This window comes from Siphateles boraxobius, unplaced genomic scaffold (assembly GCF_051911475.1).
Source record: "Siphateles boraxobius isolate OS27281-9 unplaced genomic scaffold, OSU_SipBor_1 20, whole genome shotgun sequence".
NCBI lineage: Eukaryota > Metazoa > Chordata > Actinopteri > Cypriniformes > Leuciscidae > Siphateles > Siphateles boraxobius.
In genome coordinates this window covers 2,692,511-2,703,378 of record NW_027508811.1, presented here as the reverse complement: position 1 = coordinate 2,703,378, position 10,868 = coordinate 2,692,511, and positions in this window count along the sequence as shown.

The window sequence follows — 10,868 nt, the reverse complement described above, 5'->3', positions numbered from 1 at the left end:
GCGTGTGTCTTGACATGAATATTTCATTCAGTTTTTTCCATGATAAAATGTAGTTATCAGCTCCATATGATGACCTACATGTCTGTGAATTTGAGGGGAACTGACTGTATACATCCACATCATTTTTTTATTATTTTGAAATTGAAAAAAATTATAAAAACAGTTATTATAAGTTTTTATACAATTTCTCAATATTACTGTTTAACAGTGTTTTAAATTAATAAATGCAGCCTAGGTGAGAAGTCTGAGAGACTTCTTTCAAAACCACTTAACATATAAATGTATTATTATAATATCTACATTGTTAATTTGATGAACTATACCCATGTGAATTTGAGGGAAACTGACTTTATACATCCACATAAATCAATTTGGCATAAGGAGGTTAAATAAAGGCATAATGGCTCAGAAAATTAAAAAAAAATGAATGCACAAAATATCAAGCAATTCCTCCCATAAATAAATCAATGTCAAATGCTACTGTTTTATAATTAAAACTCAATATACCCGTGCTGACATTAAGCGACAGTGTTATCATTTACATTTATCCCTCTAACATCCAAATAAAACCAGTATTTTTTTTATTTTATTTTTTTGGTTGACAAAATGCTGTGGTCCTTTCAAATTATTGTCAGTCAGTATTCAGTCAGTGAAAGTGTCTGGAAACTGGGAGATGTTTCCAGAGGGTTAATATCAGCATTGAGAAGATAATGAAGAATTATGAGGCACTTCATCGCAATACCCATACACATCCACATCCGCTTTTAATTACCTGTCAGGATTCAGCAATGATTAGAAAAGATGATTAGAAAGAAGAACTGAAACCTTAAGCATCAACTTCCATCCCAGTGAAGACTCCTAAACCTGGGAACAAAATTATATACTGTGTGTGTATACTCCAGAGCTTTGGGATTGGAATGTTTTCTTTGCTGTTTTTGATGTACTTTCTATTTAAACAAAAAGATAAAGGTGTGGTATGCAATTTCGGAGAGGCTAGAAATAGCAAGCAAGCTTTGAAAGCATGAGATCCCACACTCTCTTCAGAGCGCTCTTTAAAGCCAAGCCTCGTCCAAAAGACATGAACGTGTACAGCATAGTCTGCAAAGCATCACAAGAGTCGGCGTTAAATTAACGCATGTCTCAAAGCACATAACATTACACTAATAATTAAACTAAACATCTTATAAAGCTCTGACTTGTACCACCTGACTGCTGCAGATTCATTTTGACGTTGATAGTGTTGACATTGAAATGCATAAATCCAAGTCTGAGGGCATGAACTGCTCCGGATAGAACGTCATGGGACGAGTGTCTCCGGCTGGGTGTCTGTACATCTCGTAATTATGGCTATGACACGGCGTGAACGCAGCATAAGCTTGTTGTTTTGGTTCAGGACAGGAGGAACTGTAAAAGAGAGCTGCTGTTTGTTTGCGGTGCTCAGTGACTGTGTTTGCAACTCTGCATTGTCTCATGGTGTGCGGAGGTATGGAAATACATATTTTGGCAGCCAGGTAGGACATCAGACTGAGTGCAATGATTGGGTGAAAAATCTTCCAATGAAGATATATGTATGTGTTTTAATATTTAGACCACTTCTATTATTGATTGCATTTCAACCAGTATGACAATTTTTATAAAATAATTATTTAAGGCAGGCAATTAAAAATTGCCAATGAGGGAAAGAAACACATTCTTACCACACTGGTAATGTAAAAAAAAAAATGGGGTAATTTCTTTTCTTTTTTTTAAGAAAATAACACTTTTATTCAGCAATGACACTCATTCTTGTGATTCATTGTTTAAGTAAATCGTTCCCCCTGTTGATTTCCTTCCTGTGTATTTACACCCGGTGTTTGATTTGTTTATTGTCCGATCTCATCTGTGTCTTATGGTTTTTCCTTTGCTTTGCTTAATATCCTGAAATGGAGACTGGAGTAATGCTACTGAAAATTCAGCTTTGCCATCACGGAAATAAATAGCATTTTAAAATATATTCAAATTGAATATTTTAAAATGTTATAATATTTCACAATATTACAGTTTTTCACTGTATTTTTTAATCCTTGGCAAAATAAACTTCTTTAAAAAAACATGAATAAATCTTACAGCAAACTTAAGTGTATATAGCAATATGTTTAAATATTATTGTAATATACTACAAAAATATCAAAGTTTAATTTCACACATGTAACGCATTGATCCCGTGAAAGAGTTTGTAGTGTAAACAAATTCTGTTTAATCATTCAATTAAACTCCAGTTCCATAAAATCTTGGCAGCAAAAACAACTCAAAGTGGTGAATGTTTACCATGACCTCTTTATTCTTATTGCGCACACATTCTTACAAACACATATCATCTGTAGCAAAGAGAATGTGAGAGAAAAACTGTGAAATGAGGAAATCAGAGGGAGGGAATACACCCTGGCAGAGGAGCTGGCACTTGCCAGCAATCAGGGGCGAGCCATGATGGATGGCGTCCAGAGTGCTGCCTTCTCCAAACAGAGCTCTTTGATTTAGGGTATGTGTACGTGAGTTCATATTTATTAATTGTGATGTGAGTCCATATGGCTGAGTCTATGTGCCATAAATAGTTGAGGGAAATTTAGCAGGCCACAGTAAAGCAGGTAAAAGGTAATTCACTGATAAACTAAATAAAAAGTAGTTAATAAAAGTTATGTGTTAAAGGGGTCAATTAAGAAATACTATTTTCCTTGAGCTTTTTACATATAAGAAATCAGCATACTATACGAATACCCTGTAAGTTTCAGAATTGAAAACTTCCTTGTTAGTTCAAAAACAGCTTTTATTGAAACCACGCCCCAATTCCTACTTGTTTTGGAATGTGCCTGTGAAAGACCGCCTCTGCAGAAGATCAACGCCTACTTCTGCATTGTTACCACTGTAGGCCTGCCAACAGATTCACACATGAAAAGTAGTAGGTAAATAACATATGTGATGCTAACACTAGCTCAAGCAACTAAGCGATAAACATGCCTTTGAAGAGTGTTAAATGTTGTGCAGTGCCAGGTTGTGGAAAAACACAGTCACTGCGTAACCTTCCTTCTGATGCTGGATTTGCAGAGGGACACAATTTTGTCCTATCATTTATATAATTTTTGAATCACATTAGAAAAAGTTTAGGGAAAGTTGTTAGCTGAGTAGCATTTTTTACTTTAGGAAAGTAAGGGGTCCCTGGGTTGGATAAGGTTGATAACCCCTGTATTATGTGATTATACTTAAGCTCAACTTCAACCTGAAGGTTCTTCTTCCTAAATGTTTCTAAGAAAAGGAAAACCGGTAGTGCATGAATCCCTGCTCAGAACTTACACCTCCGTACCTTCTTTGTACAAGCCCATGTCAGTCTGTGTTATTCCCCAGTCTAAAATGTACTTTAACCAGTCTGTTATTTATTCAGGTGAAAACAGATTTTTATCAGGGGGGCTCTGTATAAAAGGACCCTGGATCTCTATGAGATTAAGGAGCTTAAAAAAAAAACTAAGCAGTGGGAACATCAGAGGTCATATGCTTATTGAATCAAGTACAAAGCTTAAAGGGGGGGTGAAATACTATTTCATGCATAGTCGTTTTTTTTACATTGTTAAAGAGTTGGATTCCCATGCTAAAAATGGACAAAATTTCAAAAATTAAGTTGTACGTTTGATTGAGTATTTCTGTGCCACAAATACTCCTTCCGGTTTGTCACAAGTTTCGAAAGTTTTTTTCAAGTATGGGCGTGTGTGACGTCAGATGCGCAGGAATCTCCTTATACGGGTCCTAAGGGCACTTCTCCCGGAAGGGCGCGCGCGCGAACCTGTAGCCTAGAGTGGGAGCAGTATGCCCATCAAAGCGCTGTGCTCGGCTTTTGCAGATCGTCTAATGCTTAAGGATGGAGCAGTCTCGATAAAGGTTCACGTTCATGCGTTGGAACCGCAGGCGGTGAGTAAAACTGCTTAAAATGTCTGTGTGTTGTTAACTATCGGCGTGTAAGCTCAGCAAGTAAACAACATGATCAAGTATAGTTAATGTATCTATGGAGCATGCGATGTATGGTGCGTGTGTGTGTGTGTGTGTTTAAATACATTTGTTTAGCTGGCCACTGTAGGTGTCTGTTTGTTTATTGTAAAACCAAATCATGTCCTCATAAACCACGAGTAGGCTTGGGCGGTATCCAAATTTTGATACCGTCAAACCTCCTCTCTATTTTACCGGGGTATACGGTATTACCGTGACTAATTAAAAATTATGACATAAGGCTCAGACAGCGTCACAAAACTGTTGGCTTGTGCCTACACGTTCAGAAACTGAATACCAGATCGGGCAAAAAAAATAAAAATAAAAAATAAAGGTCAACCTGTGCACTTTGTGTCTGCCGTAGCCCTATTTAGACTCGACTATTTTTAATATATGGGCCGTTATAATATGGTGGTGCCAAATAATTTTTTAACCCAGGTGCTGAGGGGGTGGTAGATATAAATACTATCTATAAATGAGCAAAAATGGGACAATTAATCATATTTAATTATTTTAATTATGACAATTGTATTCATTTTATTAATTAATTTAAATTAAATTAACAAGCAACAAGCAAGAAGTGCATTTGTAAATCCGGTGACATGCGTCCATTGATTTTTATTAATACAACTTTTCTGTCAGTGCTGCAAAGATTAAGTTGACGATCGCCATCTCCTAGTGGACGCGCATATATAGAGAGAAATGCAAATCATGGATTACATAATCAGAAGGTATAGGCTAGCCTTTTTCTTTTCGTTTTGAATGGTTTCGTTTAAAGAAATTGATGATTGATATCTCCGTAGTGAACGCGCCTATAGAGAGAAATGCACATCATGGATTAATCAGAGAGTATGCTATATTTCTTTTCCTTTTTAATTGTTTCGTTTAAAGAAATTGACGAATCGCCATCTCCATAGTGAACGATAGAGATAATCAGAGAGTAGGCTAGCCTATTTCTTTTCGTTTTGAATAGTTTCGTTTAATTTGATGATCGCCCTTTCCGTATGAACGCGCATAGAGAGAAATGCACATCATGGATTAAATAATCAGCGAGTGGCCTATTTCTTTTCGTTTTGAATTGTTTCGTTTAATAAAATTTCAAGCTTTATTTAGATATCTGTCATGTCTGTGAGACATACACTGAGTTTCGGTTAATTTATGATGAGATTTCAATGCAAGTGACCGCGGCGCGCCAGCGCACGATCATGTCATGATTATGTTGTCTGCTATATTTGATTCTTATTTATTATTGGTTGATAAAAAAATTATTAAAATTAAGATACAATTTATACAAAACGAAATTCACTTTAAAGAAAGGCCTTTTACAAAATGAAACTTAATTAAGTGGTCAATGTCTGACTCCCGATGCATCCCATCTTACTCGTGCTGTTCAGTTTTCATTATCAACGTAAAAAAAAAAAAACATTATAATATTTTAACAAATATAAACTAATGCGCTTATTTATTGAACTCGGGGCAAAATGCATCCTCGCAGCAGTGAGTGGGTGGTTGTTTCAGAGATGCGACGTTTCCATCTCTCGCTGTCACCTTTTTTATTGCAACATTTACAAATTGCCTCGTCCGTATTTACCGCCTCTCCCTTCTCTCTCTCTCTCTCTCTCTTTCTCCTCCACACTGTCACTTGATGACAACTACATAAGCATTTTTAGGCATTGATTAAATGATATTTATATATTATATATAAGTGCCGGTAATGACGGTATTGAAACTGATACCGTTGCTATTTTAAGACCCCGCGGTATACGATATTACCCGAAATACCGCCCAACCCTAACCACGAGTAAACACACACAAATGTTGTAAACTCGCGCATGACATGTTCTAAAAACACTGCGCTCAAGTTCAAATCATTTCTACTTTTAAAAAAACTCTCGAGACCTTGTATTTTTCCCCCAATTCACTGCTCATTTCACAGGATCTGATGCGAGATCAAAAATGTATGGCTGAATCTGATTGTTAGCCATGGTTTGTTTTGGGATGTCAGTCACAGCTTCCAGACGATCTCAACGCAAAAGCTTCGCGCGCTCGTGATTATTTAGCTCCCCCCACACCTGCTCGTTTATTTCCGGAAAGACTCGGTACAGCCTATCTTTCTTTTATAAATATAATAAAACTTAAGACTTTTTGGAGATATGAAGGATGCAATACTACTCTATAGGTACTCAAGATTAACATGAGATTGACTGAAACTGAGTGTTTCACTGCCCCCTCCCCCTTTTTTGTGATACAGTGAGTCATTGTGCATGATTTATCTCTCGGCAATATTTGTTAAGCAGAACCTAACCAAGATCAGTAACTAGCAAATCAAATTTACACAATTTGTTTCTTTTGTTCTGGAAGTTTAATGGATTTCAAATGTAGCAAATCTTGAATGCAACGAAAGTCACTTTGGATAAAAACATCTGCCAAATGCTTAAATATAAAGGCATATACTAGTGGACACACTTTTCAATCCAGTGAAAATTTCTCAGGACAGAAATCATATATATATAAAAAGTTATACATTATATATATATATATATATATATATATATATATATATATATATATATATATATATATATATATATATATATATATATATATATTATACATATATTATACATATATTATACATATAATTATTTATATTTGTTAGCAAAAATGTAAGTTACTTTTCTCTGATTAGCAGTTCAGTAAATTCCCTTTCCTGTCATTCCAATTTAACATCCTGTGCCAATTCAGCTCAAGTTCCAACTAAATCAAAGCCAATTCAGATTTGTGTCCAAGCTTGTCGAAGGGGGTTAAATGTCACGCATAAGGTCAGCATTGATGAGATGAAGACTAAGGTCAATACAACCAGGATTCCTGGAACTGGGTCAACTGGCTAAATCGCAAATCCCAACACACCGCACACCCATATATTGTACATGTATTGAGCCCTCTGTTAAGATCTAATCAGCATAATGGCTACATTTATAAAGCCCAAATCCACAGTCTGTATGTCCAGTTCATTTACTATTCTTCTGCTAACGAGAACACCTCTGTGCTCCCCAATAAGCGATTATCAAACATATCAATGCACCCAGCACTACATTAGACATCTGTAGATTATAGTCCTCTAATCTTTTTGAAATATTTCAAAAGGGACGCACTGTGGAAGGATACTTACATTTATCTTTTACATTCTCATCTTCCAGAAACCCAGTGCTTGGAGAGGGTTGAAACAACATAACAAACCTTTATCCTTCTCTGGTTTAGCCACTTGTTTGAGAAGAGCGTATCAAACAGAACATTAACTGGGCCATATTTACTATTCATTAAAAGACTCCCTGTGTCTCTAGCTGTGATGGTGGTGTGAATGTGGGAAGAATTTAGCCAAACAAACCAATTCAACCATGATCAGACACACATGGCATGCTGGGACTGAATCTCAAACATCTGCTTTCCAATTTATGCTAATATTAGAGTTCCGTGTCTCACACTCACAGTACACCACATGCTGGAAAGGAAATCTGATAAAGTGCCATGTTTAAAGGTGGGGTAAGCGATATTTCAAAAAAGCTGTTTGGAAGTTAGTTACACACGAAAAAACAACAAGAAATGCATGTATCCAATCAACATTAGGGGGAGTATGACGGTGGAGGAGAAAGAATGAGCAAGAGGGAGATTTATAGAAAGATTGCAGAAATAGAGATGTGAGAAAATACAAACGAGAAAAGCTCAGAAAAATGACTGGGCAAGAGCTTTAGTACCCACATAAATATTAGAAAAGCTTTCCAGCGATGGAGAGAGCTAAGAGGGAAGGTCTGAAAACAGACGTGGATGGCTGCACACGTGAGTAACATTGGGCTTGAGTGGAATTGTTTGTCTGGAGCTGCAGTGCTGTTGGCAACTAATAACCAACTCTTGTTTGCAATTACTATTGTGTACTGTACGTTCATTTTGTACTTTGTCATTCGTTCATCATCTGCGCTTTATTTTTCGAGAAGCATTATTTTGTTGCACTTCTGCAATGATAAACAGACATCCACTATTGGATTGCATGCATAACGGAGGTCAGTTAGTGAGAGTCGAGCTGATGACAGTTAGGGAACGAGGTGTTAAGCATCATTGTTAGAGCATTCGCCTCGCATGCTGGCGATCAGGGTTCAAAATTGACTTGGAACAGGGCGGTTAGGATTGAGTTTTGGAGGCAGAGCAATGAAGAGGGGGGTGTGTTTGTTTGGGTTGATTTCAAATATCAACAATGTCCAACAGCGTTTTTGAAATATCGCTTACACCACATTAAATATTCACAGATGATTAAAATAATCTAATAGAGTAAACTGGGGCTGGTTGTCATTTAGGGGCAGATTTACTAAACAGGGCAAATCAGCTTGAGCGCAATTCCAAAACAGCGCCGATGGGAGTGGAAAGTTTTGCGCATGATCTACTGAGGATGCACAAATTAAAGAACACAGACCATAATAATTTCCATAATGACCAACACAATCTACCAGGTAGCGTTTGGTTTAAGACGTGCTTTTCTTGGGTGGTATATAATGGTGCAAACACCAGTAAATTGACGAGCGCAAACCTTAGTAAATCACCTTGTGTGATTCATTTAAATACTCTCCTACCATAAATTTTGCCTCTGAAAGGGAAACTCCTACAAATGCATATGCAATAAGGTCAGCCGGAAAACTGACTGTCCACGCCTTTTCAGCGCCAATTTTTCACTGCGTGTTTTTAGTAAATCTTGACTATAGATTTTTAACGCCAAAAGAGGGTTTGCACTGGTGCAAGCTGTTAGTAAATCTGGCCCTTAGTCTTAGTCTCAGACGTCACGCCCACGGACCATTGGCTGAACGTCTGATGCATATGGCACACTTTTCTGGAAACACTTCAGAAGTTGCTATCTGATTGGTTGAATTTTACAGGATGTCCAGGAGATGTGTGTGTTGCGTCCTTACCAGGATCAACTAATTGCTGGATTTTCAAAAGTGTTTGAAGTTCGCGGCTCCATTGTTGCAGTAAACTTGCGCAACGTTCTTGAATGAATAATTTATTAGATGCGGTGTTTTATTGTAGGGACATCGACATTATATTGTCAAGCCCCTAAAATGACGCGTAACAAAGCAAAGTGTGATTGGTTGTGTTACATGTCAGTCAAACGTCCTCTCGGGCAGTCCTTGTTCAAGGAAAAGCTGTGATAGATTTTCATAATTAACAATTTTTCTGAAGTACAATCACAAAAATTCAAATCAATATTTAATATGCATATATGTATTGGCGTGTAAAAATTTGTGTTCATTTAGTTAATTTTTCTGTTTCATAATTGTTTTTTCTTTACATTTTGCTGAAAAGGTATTACATCCTACACTAAACAAAATATGTTACACAAACTATTTTCACTATTTCACAATAATATATTGAATTAAACGTGACATTCTGAAGTACAAAGGCTGAAATAATATTTTCTTCTAAAACACACTAATTTGCTGCGAAAATCGTTTTTACAATGTGTAATACACTTTTAATAGTTTTCTTTCTTTAAACTGTATTTCATTAAATATAAAGGTTTTTTTTAAGATATTAAATCATTGTCAGTAAATAGCAAGCTCCTATTGCAGTGTGACAATATGCATTTCATTCATATTATATAGTGTTACTTATATGTTTTTAATGGCCAATAACGGTGGACATATTCAATATTGTTTTTGTAGCCAAGACTTTAAGGTTCGTGCCCACACATAAATTGACTTTCAAAAAATAAACTTACCTTGAGAAAAATTCACTGAAGTGTGACATCTAGTCCCTATCTGCACTTGATCATTTAGACATAAAATGTCTAAAAATAGAAGCACCAGCTCTGTGGTTATAGGAATACTATTATAGCAAACTCAGGGGATCCTTAGAAAAATGCTATTTTGTATAAGTTGTAGCCATACATGTAAATTAAATATTTACCATACACATAATGTATATTCAGCATCAATGTGAGTATATATAGACCTCCTCATACTGAGCAATCTACTGCAACTGTTGGGTTTGGAGTGGCAGAACAGATTTTGCCTCAGGTCACACTACAGCCAAGGACAGTTTTGAAATCTTTACAAAACCTGCTATTCATCATATGGAGACGGGACAGGACAGCTTTTGCCTCCAACCCTGTTTCACTGGCCGTGAGTTCCAGCCCGTCATCAGTAGCTCCTCTAATGTGCACAGCATCCATTAGAGACGGTGTGCTCTGCTAATAATGCGCATCAGGGTTGATATATTCGAATGGGGAGTTAAAGCCATTGAGTCTCTCTCCATGTGAGAAAAACAGGCCACTGCAATGACACTTCAACCACAGACAGACGGCTGAGATGTGGTCTATTAGAGACACTTCAGATATTCAATAACAGCGATGGACATGGTTGAGAGAGAGCAAAACAAGCATGCAAAAATATATATGTGAAAGGCAGCCTGGGATATGGGTTTTTAATTCTTCTGAAATGGTGGATGTGTTTTATGGATAACACACACACAAAGTAAGCGAAATGTAGTTTATGCAGGGTGATGCATGACATTGCTCAAATAAAGCTGGATCCACAAACACTACAGATCTCAATTAGCATTTCTTTAAATGACTACAGTATATTTCAAGTACTGTAGCGTGAGTCCAATGCCATTCATCAAAACCTAAACAAAAAAAAGGAAAACACACGGAACCAGCATTTACTAATCCTGGGGCTGGCTGCAAAAACATAAACATAGTTATTAACTGACTAATAAAAATTAAATTAAATAAAAACTTTAAAGATACACATGTAACTTTGTTCATAATTAACAAAAAAGTAAATAATGAGTCAATGTATCCTCAGTCCTTC